The sequence below is a fragment of the Oncorhynchus nerka genome, linkage group LG6 (assembly GCF_034236695.1).
Source record: "Oncorhynchus nerka isolate Pitt River linkage group LG6, Oner_Uvic_2.0, whole genome shotgun sequence".
In the NCBI taxonomy this organism is placed as follows: Eukaryota; Metazoa; Chordata; class Actinopteri; order Salmoniformes; family Salmonidae; genus Oncorhynchus; species Oncorhynchus nerka.
The window spans coordinates 10,264,324-10,277,421 of record NC_088401.1 but is presented as its reverse complement, the minus strand read 5'-3'; positions in this window follow the sequence as shown (position 1 = coordinate 10,277,421).

The following is a 13,098-nucleotide window of genomic DNA, read 5'->3' as shown; positions in this document are numbered from 1 at the left end:
CTCACTCCCTCAAACTCCCCCAGGCTCGGAGTGTTAAAATCTAACAAGTCCTCCAGACCCCCTTGCCAGTCTCCAGTCTCTGCCGTCACCTGCAGTGGCGGGAACATTGGTGGCCCTCTCCCTTTGGCCTCTCAAACACCCCCTTACCGGCTCAGACAGTGCCTCCTGGACCTCCTCCAGGAATCTCTCCAGCAGCCTAAGAGACGTTATTCCTGTTTGTTGCGCCAAGACCTCCGGGTTTTCCACCCCTCCTCTCCCAGCAGTCTCAGGTCACCCAGCCTTTGTAAACCCCCTGCCATCAGTTGCCTCTGCAGGTTGGCCGACTGAACCGATCTCAAAGGGATGGCTGGGTTGTGGAAGATAGGCTCCTCCCACACCCACTGCCCAGGCTCCACACCCCCTTCTCGTGTGGGCCTTAGCAGCTGCCAGGCCCTCAGCACCGCAGAGTAAAACTCTGAGAGACCTGCTGTACTCAGCCTCTCCAGCTTCATGAGGAACAGCTGCCGGTCCAAACCTAATCTGCCAGCTCTCCTCAGCAGCGCGCATGCTGGTTCCCTCCAGCCAACATCAGTGTGGTACAGCAGTCTCTGCACCGCCTTTAGTCGGAAAGCAGCCATCCTGCTCTCCAGTTCCACCAGGCCCTGTCCTCCTTCGTGGACGGTCATGTACAAAACTGCTGCCTTCAGCCAGTGATGTCCCGACCAAAAGAAGTCCACCAGCTTGCGTTGCAGGTCTGCAAGCAGACCGGCGGGGGGGTTGAGGACAGCCAGTTTATGCCACAAGGAAGATGCCACCAGGTTGTTGATTATCAGCACCCTCCCTCTATATGACACTTGGGACAGGAGCCACCTCCACCTGGCCAGTCTTGACACCACTGCCTGTGACAGCCCCTCCCAGTTCTTGCTGACCCACCTCTCCGAGCCCAGGTACACCCCCAACACTTTAAGCCCTTCACAACCCCACTGCAAACCCCTGGAAGCAGAGGAGGAGCCCTATCCCCCCATGCCCCACATAACAGAGCTTTGCTCTTTCCCCAGTTTACCTTAGCTGATGAAGCTCCCTCGTACACCTTCAGACTGGTCTCTAGTTCCTGCATATCTTGCTCATCCCTGACCATCACAGAAACATCATCTGCATATGCTGAGACTGCTATTCCTGTCACCACATCCATGCCTGTCCAGCACACTCTCCGCAGTCTCCTGCGTAGCAGTCCTAAAAAAGGCTCAATGGCTAGTGTGTACAGCTGCCCAGATAGAGGGCATCCTTGTCTAATCCCCGTCTCACCCAGACTGGCCTACTGAGCCCCCTCCCACCTTAACCATACATGACGCCCCAGCATACAACAGCTTCACACAGGTCACAAAACTCTTCCCAAACCCAAACACAGACATCACATTAAACAGATACTCATGATCCACTCTATCAAAAGCCTTCTCTTGATCTAAAGAGACCAGTCCAAAGTTCACATTAGAACCTCTCGACAAGTCCAACATGTCCCTAATCAAGAACAAGTTGTCCGTGATTGAGCGTCCCGGTACACAATATGTCTGGTCCTTGTGTATTATAGAGTCCAGATGGGACTTCAGTCTGTTAGAGAGGACCTTGGCAAAAATCTTGTAGTCCGCACAGAGTAATGCCACAGGCCTCCAGTTCTTAAGTTCACACAAGTCCCTTTTTTTTGGGCAGGAGAGTCAGAGCCGCCCGACGGCAGCTCATCGGCAACTCTCCTACCCCGACGCATTCACGCAACACGCAAAAGAAATCCTGTCCAATTGTTCCCCAGAATTTTTGTAAAATTCCACTGGAAGTCCATCGACCCCGGGTGCACGACCGGGGACATCTGGGTTACTGCCTCTGCCAGTTCATGTGACAACAGAGGAATGTCCATTTCATCCCTCTGTGCCCGAGAGAGCTTAGGGAGTCCTGCGAACAAGACCTGAGCACACATAGGATCACACATTTCTGCCCTATACAATTCAGTATAAAACTCCACAGTCCGCTCCCGCATCTCCCCCACCACAGAGGTCACCCTCCCATCAGACAGCCGTAGACAATGCATACCCTTGGCATCACTGCTCTGTCTTTCCAAACCAAAGAAGAAGGAGCTGGGAGCATCCATCTCCTTGAGCATGGAGAACCTAGCTCTTACAAGTGCTCCCTTTGCTTTAACCTGGAAAAAACTGCCCAGGTCCCTACGTAATTCGGCTAAGTTAGCCTGGAGGCCTACATTGCCTTGCCCCACCATCTCTACCTCCATCTCACTAATACACCGCTCTAGTTCCCCCAATACTCTCCTAGCCTCTGAGGATGAGAGAGCTGTGTACTGTTGACAGAAAAGCCGAATTTGCACTTTCCCCACATCCCACCATTGACTCAGAGACTCATACTCCTCTCTTCGCTGCCCCCATCTTTCCCAAAAGTCTGGAAACCTGAGCAAAAGGTGGCATCTTGTAAGAGCTTTACATTGAACTTCCAATAAGATGCCTGCCGGGGCCCTGGTGAAATAGACAGCCGAGCCATGGTTATGTGGTGATCCGAAAACCCCACTGGGAGAATGGTAGCACCCAGCAGCCTATTGCTCTGATTCCTGGACATGTAAAAACTATCAAGTCGAGCTGCACTCACCCTAGCCCCAAAAACCTTCACCCACGTATACTGTCTTGTGTTTGGATGTTTAGTTCTCCAAACATCCACTAGGTCAAACTGATTAAAGATGTCCCTTAACACTCCCACTGACACTGAATGAGGCTCTTCCCCATTTCTGTCTTTTGTAAAATCCATTGTACAGTTCCAGTCACCTCCGATCACCAGCGTCTCCTCAGGCGCTACTTGTGAGAGTTCCTGTCTAAGACTCCCAAATAGAACCCCTCTTTCTCTCCCTGTGTTAGGCGCATACACATTTATAAAGACAAAAACCATGTTGTTAATTTCTGCTTTAACAACAAGCAACCTACCCCTACACACCTCCTTTGAGGAGCAAATTTTTACAGCCAGACCCGGTGCAAAAAGGACTGCCACCCCTGCACTAAGATTTGTCCCATGGCTCAACACACTTGCCCCTTTCCACCAGAGCCCCCAATCAACTTCATTCACCACATCACTATGAGTCTCCTGCAGAAACAACAGCTGTACTTTTTTTGTTTTACATATTCACCCAACACACTCCTCTTTCCCGCATCTCTGGCGCCATTTATATTGAGCGAGCCTACCGAAGAGTCTCCATAAGAAGTGGGAGAAAAGCCAGCAGAGAAATAGACCAATAGCAAAGCTCAAAAAGCCCCAGTGTCAGTAAGAAATTAAACATTTAAACAGTGTCTGAAGGTAAACCTTTACGCACTGTTGTGACCCACTTCCTCAACCTAAACCGTTTCCTGGGTGAGAGGACACCATGCCCCTCATTTCTCATAGCATGTTGTACTGATCTTACAAACTTTCTAGGATCAGGAAAAAAGTCTCAAGATTAACTTTTTTCCCCTTAGTCTCATTCAGGAACCTTGTCAGTTCTCTCAACGTGTACTTAGACCCCTCTGGTTGACTGGCTGTCAGCTCCGGGCCAATTGAAGAGGAGTCTGAAAAAAATAACTCCTCATCCTCTTCCTCAGACTCACTTTCCTCCTCTTCTCTATCTCCCACCCTGACCACCTGCCCTTTCTCTCTGTTTAGGGCCTCACCCACAGCAACAGGCAACATTTCCATGGTACCTTTATCCACATCCTTTTTCCTTTTCCTCTTGACACCCTCCTCCTCCCCCCCTAATCTCTTACACTTCCCCACTATACTCTCCTCATCCACTAGAATAACCTGACTAGACGCAGTATCATCTGCACCACCCTCTATAGCATGACTAGGGCCAGCCTCAGCTACACCACCCTCCATAGCATGACTAGGGCCAGCCTCAGCTACACCACCCTCCATAGCATGACTAGGCCCAGCATCATCTGCACCACCCTCCATAGCATGACTAGGCCCAGCATCATCTGCACCACCCTCCATAGCATGACTAGGGCCAGCCTCAGCTACACCACCCTCCATAGCATGACTAGGCCCAGCATCATCTGCACCACCCTCCATAGCATCTCTAGGCCCAGCCTCAGCTACCCCACCATCTCTAGCCTGACTAGACCCAGCCTCTGCTTCTCCACCATCTCTAGCCTGACTAGACCCAGCCTCATCTACACCACCATCTCTAGACTGACTAGGCCCAGCCTCTGCTGTCTGCATCTCATTACCCCCTGCATTTTGACCTCGATTTCCCCCACTTGCACCCTCACTCCGTCTATGGCCTTTATGTGGGCACGCAAAGCTCTTGTGCCCCAAATCCCCACATTCAAAACACCGTAGACTATCTGTGCTGGCAAAACCTGCATAGAGGCCCTCCCCATGCCTCACTTTGAAATGCACATTTAGCTGTTGCTCATTATTGTTCAGAAACATAAACACTTGCCTCCTGAACGAAACAACGTGCTTAACGGCATCTGCCTGAAAACCTGCTGACAGTACACGGAAACCGCTAGCAAATTACCAAAACGACTTAGCTCTTTCCTAATTTGATCGTCCGTAATAAACGGAGGCAAATTTGCCACTACAACTCTTGTTGAAGGGGTAGAGAGAGGTGAAATTGACACCAACACATCCCTCACAAATATTCGCTAGCAATTAGCCTACCGACCAAATTTGCCCTTTTCATGAACACAACCACAGCTTTGTTCATTCTAGAAGCAGAATGTATAAACTCAGCTCCTACCTGTTCACCGACCGCGAGCAGAACCTCCTCCACCTTAACTCCGTTCTCAGGAACACACCTGAATCCATGCTGTATCGACAGCGTCTCCTCCGCGCTAGGCTGAGAAGCCATTGCGCACACTACACCTTCCACCCCCCCGGAAAGTTACTCTGTCCTCTTCCACCCTAACTTTGAAAAAAAAACTTTGGATACCGCTAAAAACAAATATTGCATTAACCCTCCACCATAGAAAATAACATGTAAAGAAAATAATCAAGAAAGTTAGTTAGGATAGAGCTTTCCACACCAAACACTCAAACTCCAAAAACACCCAGCATGCACCGAGAGAGAGAGAGAGAGAGAGAGAGCGAGAGAGAGCAAGATATCGAGAAGGGTCTGGAGAGAGAGAGAGAGAGAGAGCGAGAAGGGTCTGGAGAGAGAGAGAGAGAGAGCAAGAGAGCGAGAAGGGTCTGGAAAGAGAGAGAGAGAGAGTGAGAAGGGTCTGGAGAGAGAGAGAGAGAGAGAGAGAGAGAGAGAGAGCAAGAGAGCGAGAAGGGTCTGGAGAGAGAGAGAGAGAGAGAGAGCAAGAGAGCGAGAAGGGTCTGGAAAGAGAGAGAGAGAGAGAGCGAGAAGGGTCTGGAGAGAGAGATAGAGAGAGAGAGAAGGGTCTGGAGAGAGAGATAGAGAGAGAGAGAGAGAGAGCGAGAGAGAGCAAGAGACCGAGAAGGGTCTGGAGAGAGAGAGAGAGAGAGAGAGAGAGAGCGAGAAGGGTCTGGAGAGAGAGAGAGAGTGAGAAGGGTCTGGAGAGAGAGAGAGAGAGAGATAATGGTCTGGAGAGAGAGATAGAGAGAGAGAAGGGTCTGGAGAGAGAGAGAGAGAGAGAGAGAGAGAGCGAGAGAGAGCAAGAGAGCGAGAAGGGTCTGGAGAGAGAGAGAGAGAGAGAGAGCGAGAAGGGTCTGGAGAGAGAGAGAGAGTGAGAAGGGTCTGGAGAGAGAGAGAGAGAGAGCAAGAGAGCGAGAAGGGTCTGGAGAGAGAGAGAGAGAGGGAAGGGTCTGGAGAGAGAGAGAGAGATCGAGAAGGGTCTGGAGAGAGAGAGAGAGCAAGAGAGCGAGAAGGGTCTGGAGAGAGACAGCGAGAGAGAGAAGGGTCTGGAGAGAGAGAGAGAGAGTGAGAAGGGTCTGGAGAGAGAGAGAGAGAGAGTGAGAAGGGTCTGGAGAGAGAGAGAGAGCGAGAAGGGTCTGGAGAGAGAGAGAGGGAGAGAGAGAGCGAGAGAGAGAGGGGAGAGAGAGAGCGAGAAGGGTCTGGAGAGAGAGAGAGAGCAAGAGAGCGAGAAGGGTCTGGAGAGAGAGAGCGAGAGAGAGAGAGAGAGAGAGAGAGAGAGAGAGAGAGAGAGAGAGAGAGAAGGGTCTGGGGAGAGAGAGAGAGAGAGAAGGGTCTGGAGAGAGACAGCGAGAGAGAGAAGGGTCTCGAGAGAGAGAGAGAGAGAGAGTGAGAAGGGTCTGGAGAGAGAGAGAGAGAGTGAGAAGGGTCTGGAGAGAGAGAGAGAGAGCGAGAAGGGTCTGGAGAGAGAGAGAGAGCGAGAAGGGTCTGGAGAGAGAGAGAGGGAGAGAGAGAGCGAGAGAGAGGAGAGAGAGAGAGAGCGAGAAGGGTCTGGAGAGAGAGAGAGAGCAAGAGAGCGAGAAGGGTCTGGAGAGAGAGAGCGAGAGAGAGAGAGAGAGAGAGAGAGAGAGAGAGAGAGAGAGGAGAGAGAGAGAGAGAGAGAGAGAGAGAGAGAGAGAAGGGTCTGGGGAGAGAGAGAGAGAGAGAAGGGTCTGGAGAGAGAGAGAGAGAGAGAGAGAGAGAGCAAGAGAGCGAGAAGGGTCTGGAGAGAGAGAGAGAGAGAGAGAGAGAGAGAGAGAGAGAGAGACTTCACAAAATGGGAGAGAGAGAGAGCGAGCAAGAGATCGAGAAGGGTCTGGAGAGAGAGAGAGAGAGAGCGAGAAGGGTCTGGAGAGAGAGAGAGAGAGAGAGAGAGAGAGAGAGCAAGAGAGCGAGAAGGGTCTGGAGAGAGAGAGAGAGAGCAAGAGAGCGAGAAGGGTCTGGAGAGAGAGAGAGAGAGAGCGAGAAGGGTCTGGAGAGAGAGAGAGAGAGAAAGAAGGGTCTGGAGAGAGAGAGAGAGAGAGAGAGAGAAAGAGAAGGGTCTGGAGAGAGAGATAGAGAGAGAGAAGGGTCTGGAGGGAGAGAGAGAGAGAGCAAGAGAGGGAGAAGGGTCTGGAGAGAGAGAGGCAGAGAGAGAGAAGGGTCTGGAGAGAGAGAGTGAGAAGGGTCTGGAGAGAGAGAGAGAGTGAGAAGGGTCTGGAGAGAGAGAGAGAGAGTGAGAAGGGTCTGGAGAGAGAGAGAGAGCGAGAAGGGTCTGGAGAGAGAGAGAGAGCGAGAAGGGTCTGGAGAGAGAGAGAGAGAGAGCGAGAGAGAGAGAGGAGAGAGAGAGAGAGCGAGAAGGGTCTGGAGAGAGAGAGAGCAAGAGAGCGAGAAGGGTCTGGAGAGAGAGAGCGAGAGAGAGAGAGAGAGAGAGAGAGAGAGAGAGAGAGAGAGGAGAGAGAGAGAGAGAGAGAGAGAGAGAGAGAGAGAGAGAGAGAGCGAGAAGGGTCTGGGGAGAGAGAGAGAGAGAGAAGGGTCTGGGGAGAGAGAGAGAGAGAGAAGGGTCTGGAGAGAGAGAGAGAGAGAGAGAGAGCTAGAGAGAGAGAGAGCGAGAGAGAGCGAGCAAGAGATCGAGAACGGTCTGGAGAGAGAGAGAGAGAGAGAGAGAGCGAGAAGGGTCTGGAGAGAGAGAGAGAGAGAGAGAGAGAGAGAGAGAGAGAGAGAGAGCAAGAGAGCGAGAAGGGTCTGGAGAGAGAGAGAGAGAGAGAGAGAGAGAGAGAGAGAGAGAGAGAGAGAGAGCAAGAGAGCGAGAAGGGTCTGGAGAGAGAGAGAGAGAGAGAGAGAGAGAGAGAGAGAGAGAGAGCGAGAGAGAGCGAGCAAGAGATCGAGAAGGGTCTGGAGAGAGAGAGAGAGAGAGCGAGAAGGGTCTGGAGAGAGAGAGAGAGAGAGAGAGAGAGAGAGCAAGAGAGCGAGAAGGGTCTGGAGAGAGAGAGAGAGAGCAAGAGAGCGAGAAGGGTCTGGAGAGAGAGAGAGAGAGGGAAGGGTCTGGAGAGAGAGAGAGAGATCGAGAAGGGTCTGGAGAGAGAGAGAGAGCAAGAGAGCGAGAAGGGTCTGGAGAGAGACAGCGAGAGAGAGAAGGGTCTGGAGAGAGAGAGAGAGAGTGAGAAGGGTCTGGAGAGAGAGAGAGAGAGAGTGAGAAGGGTCTGGAGAGAGAGAGAGAGCGAGAAGGGTCTGGAGAGAGAGAGAGAGCGAGAAGGGTCTGGAGAGAGAGAGAGGGAGAGAGAGAGCGAGAGAGAGAGAGGAGAGAGAGAGAGAGCGAGAAGGGTCTGGAGAGAGAGAGAGAGCAAGAGAGCGAGAAGGGTCTGGAGAGAGAGAGCGAGAGAGAGAGAGAGAGAGAGAGAGAGAGAGAGAGAGAGAGAGAGAGAGAAGGGTCTGGGGAGAGAGAGAGAGAGAGAAGGGTCTGGAGAGAGACAGCGAGAGAGAGAAGGGTCTGGAGAGAGAGAGAGAGAGTGAGAAGGGTCTGGAGAGAGAGAGAGCGAGAAGGGTCTGGAGAGAGAGAGAGAGCGAGAAGGGTCTGGAGAGAGAGAGAGAGAGAGAGAGAGAGCGAGAGAGAGGAGAGAGAGAGAGAGCGAGAAGGGTCTGAGAGAGAGAGAGAGCAAGAGAGCGAGAAGGGTCTTGAGAGAGAGAGCGAGAGAGAGAGAGAGAGAGAGAGAGAGAGAGAGAGAGAGAGAGAGAGAGAGAGAGAGAGAGAGAGAGAGAGAAGGGTCTGGGGAGAGAGAGAGAGAGAGAAGGGTCTGGAGAGAGAGAGAGAGAGAGAGAGAGAGAGAGAGCAAGAGAGCGAGAAGGGTCTGGAGAGAGAGAGAGAGAGAGAGAGAGAGAGAGAGAGAGAGAGAGAGAGAGAGAGAGAGCAGAGCAAGAGATCGAGAAGGGTCTGGAGAGAGAGAGAGAGAGAGTGAGAAGGGTCTGAGAGAGAGAGAGAGAGAGAGCGAGAAGGGTCTGAGAGAGAGAGAGAGCGAGAAGGGTCTGGAGAGAGAGAGAGGGAGAGAGAGAGCGAGAGAGAGAGAGAGAGAGAGAGAGAGCGAGAAGGGTCTGGAGAGAGAGAGAGAGCAAGAGAGCGAGAAGGGTCTGGAGAGAGAGAGCGAGAGAGAGAGAGAGAGAGAGAGAGAGAGAGAGAGAGAGAGAGAGAGAGAAGGGTCTGGGGAGAGAGAGAGAGAGAGAAGGGTCTGGAGAGAGACAGCGAGAGAGAGAAGGGTCTGGAGAGAGAGAGAGAGAGTGAGAAGGGTCTGAGAGAGAGAGAGCGAGAAGGGTCTGGAGAGAGAGAGAGAGCGAGAAGGGTCTGGAGAGAGAGAGGGAGAGAGAGAGAGAGAGAGAGGAGAGAGAGAGAGAGAGAGCGAGAAGGGTCTGGAGAGAGAGAGAGAGCAAGAGAGCGAGAAGGGTCTTGAGAGAGAGAGAGAGAGAGAGAGAGAGAGAGAGAGAGAGAGAGAGAGAGGAGAGAGAGAGAGAGAGAGAGAGAGAGAGAGAGAAGGGTCTGGGGAGAGAGAGAGAGAGAGAAGGGTCTGGAGAGAGACTTTTGACTTTTGGTCTTTCTTTATTGAAACATTCTCAATTCATTTAAAACTCACCCCCCCACTCCTAAAATAAAAAAATAAAAATATATCCTGTACAAATCACCATACACAAAAAACCTCTCCTACAACCGTATATCCAAAACATCTTCCCCAGCAATACAGACAGCCCCCCAACACACCATATCTCCTCAAACATCTCCACACATTTGATCATTTTATAGAACTCAAACTCAACCCTAAGGCGCGCAGAGACCATCCCATTAAACAGTAGTAAAGGGTCTGTTATCCCCCACCTTTGACCCTGTTCCTCCTTGTTAGCCAAATAGCTAACTTTGCCTGAGCAAACAGAAAATTCAACAAAACACATTTTTCTTTCTCCTTACTCGAATACCTGTATCCCATTATAAACATCCCAACAGCAAAAACCACCCCCAACCTGTCACACAGACATTCCAACAGAGACATTAATGGCATTAACCTGGTGCACACAGAAAACACATGAATTACAGTTTCTTTCATTTGACAGAAAGGACACCCCTGCCCAATTCCCGGATCAACCCGTGCCAACCAGCTGTTAGTGGCCAGGGCTCCATGAAGAACCCTCCACTGGAGGTCCCCTGACCTCTTTGGTACTGGGGGTTTGTAGAGCGCCCTCCATCTAAAACCCACCATACTCTCCGCCCCACATACCCCCTGCCACTGATGTGCCTTCACTCCTGTTAGGCTTCTAATGCTCCTAACCTTAACACAGAGGTTGTAGAGGGCTTTACCTCCCACCCCTCAAACTCCCCAGGCTCGGAGTGTTAAAATCTAACAAGTCCTCCAGACCCCCTTGCCAGTCTCCAGTCTCTGCCGTCACCTGCAGTGGCGGGAACATTGGTGGCCCCTCTCCCTTTGGCCTCTCAAACACCCCCTTACCGGCTCAGACAGTGCCTCCTGGACCTCCTCCAGGAATCTCTCCAGCAGCCTAAGAGACGTTATTCCTGTTTGTTGCGCCAAGACCTCCGGGGTTTTCCACCCCTCCTCTCCCAGCAGTCTCAGGTCACCCAGCCTTTGTAAACCCCCTGCCATCAGTTGCCTCTGCAGGTTGGCCGACTGAACCGATCTCAAAGGGATGGCTGGGTTGTGGAAGATAGGCTCCTCCCACACCCACTGCCCAGGCTCCCCTTCTCGTGTGGGTCTTAGCAGCTGCCAGGCCCTCAGCACCGCAGAGTAAAACTCTGAGAGACCTGCTGTACTCAGCCTCTCCAGCTTCATGAGGAACAGCTGCCGGTCCAACCCTAATCCGCCAGCTCTCCTCAGCAGCGCATGCTGGTTCCCTCCAGCCAACATCAGTGTGGTACAGCAGTCTCTGCACCGCCTTTAGTCGGAAAGCAGCCATCCTGCTCTCCAGTTCCACCAGGCCCTGTCCTCCTTCGTGTACGGTCATGTACAAAACTGCTGCCTTCAGCCAGTGATGTCCCGACCAAAAGAAGTCCACCAGCTTGCGTTGCAGGTCTGCAAGCAGACCGGCGGGGGTTGAGGACAGCCAGTTTATGCCACAAGGAAGATGCCACCAGGTTGTTGATTATCAGCACCCTCCCTCTATATGACACTTGGGACAGGAGCCACCTCCACCTGGCCAGTCTTGACACCACTGCCTGTGACAGCCCCTCCCAGTTCTTGCTGACCCACCTCTCCGAGCCCAGGTACACCCCCAACACTTTAAGCCCTTCACAACCCCACTGCAAACCCCCTGGAAGCAGAGGAGGAGCCCTATCCCCCATGCCCCACATAACAGAGCTTTGCTCTTTCCCCAGTTTACCTTAGCTGATGAAGCTCCCTCGTACACCTTCAGACTGGTCTCTAGTTCCTGCATATCTTGCTCATCCCTGACCATCACAGAAACATCATCTGCATATGCTGAGACTGCTATTCCTGTCACCACATCCATGCCTGTCCAGCACACTCCCCGCAGTCTCCTGCGTAGCAGTCCTAAAAAAGGCTCAATGGCTAGTGTGTACAGCTGCCCAGATAGAGGGCATCCTTGTCTAATCCCCGTCTCACCCAGACTGGCCTACTGAGCCCCCTCCCACCTTAACCATACATGACGCCCCAGCATACAACAGCTTCACACAGGTCACAAAACTCTTCCCAAACCCAAACACAGACATCACATTAAACAGATACTCATGATCCACTCTATCAAAAGCCTTCTCTTGATCTAAAGAGACCAGTCCAAAGTTCACATTAGAACCTCTCGACAAGTCCAACATGTCCCTAATCAAGAACAAGTTGTCCGTGATTGAGCGTCCCGGTACACAATATGTCTGGTCCTTGTGTATTATAGAGTCCAGATGGGACTTCAGTCTGTTAGAGAGGACCTTGGCAAAAATCTTGTAGTCCGCACAGAGTAATGCCACAGGCCTCCAGTTCTTAAGTTCACACAAGTCCCTTTTTGGGCAGGAGAGTCAGAGCCGCCCGACGGCAGCTCATCGGCAACTCTCCTACCCCGACGCATTCACGCAACACGCAAAAGAAATCCTGTCCAATTGTTCCCCAGAATTTTTGTAAAATTCCACTGGAAGTCCATCGACCCCGGGTGCACGACCGGGGACATCTGGGTTACTGCCTCTGCCAGTTCATGTGACAACAGAGGAATGTCCATTTCATCCCTCTGTGCCCGAGAGAGCTTAGGGAGTCCTTCGAACAAGACCTGAGCACACATAGGATCACACATTTCTGCCCTATACAATTCAGTATAAAACTCCACAGTCCGCTCCCGCATCTCCCCACCACAGAGGTCACCCTCCCATCAGACAGCCGTAGACAATGCATACCCTTGGCATCACTGCTCTGTCTTTCCAAACCAAAGAAGAAGGAGCTGGGAGCATCCATCTCCTTGAGCATGGAGAACCTAGCTCTTACAAGTGCTCCCTTTGCTTTAACCTGGAAAAAACTGCCCAGGTCCCTACGTAATTCGGCTAAGTTAGCCTGGAGGCCTACATTGCCTTGCCCCACCATCTCTACCTCCATCTCACTAATACACCGCTCTAGTTCCCCCAATACTCTCCTAGCCTCTGAGGATGAGAGAGCTGTGTACTGTTGACAGAAAAGCCGAATTTGCACTTTCCCCACATCCCACCATTGACTCAGAGACTCATACTCCTCTCTTCGCTGCCCCCATCTTTCCCAAAAAGTCTGGAAACCTGAGCAAAAGGTGGCATCTTGTAAGAGCTTTACATTGAACTTCCAATAAGATGCCTGCCGGGGCCCTGGTGAAATAGACAGCCGAGCCATGGTTATGTGGTGATCCGAAAACCCCACTGGGAGAATGGTAGCACCCAGCAGCCTATTGCTCTGATTCCTGGACATGTAAAAACGATCAAGTCGAGCTGCACTCACCCTAGCCCCAAAAACCTTCACCCACGTATACTGTCTTGTGTTTGGATGTTTAGTTCTCCAAACATCCACTAGGTCAAACTGATTAAAGATGTCCCTTAACACTCCCACTGACACTGAATGAGGCTCTTCCCCATTTCTGTCTTTTGTAAAATCCATTGTACAGTTCCAGTCACCTCCGATCACCAGCGTCTCCTCAGGCGCTACTTGTGAGAGTTCCTGTCTAAGACTCCCAAATAGAACCCTCTTTCTCTCCCTGTGTTAGGCGCATACACATTTATAAAGACAAAAACCATGTTGTTAATTTCT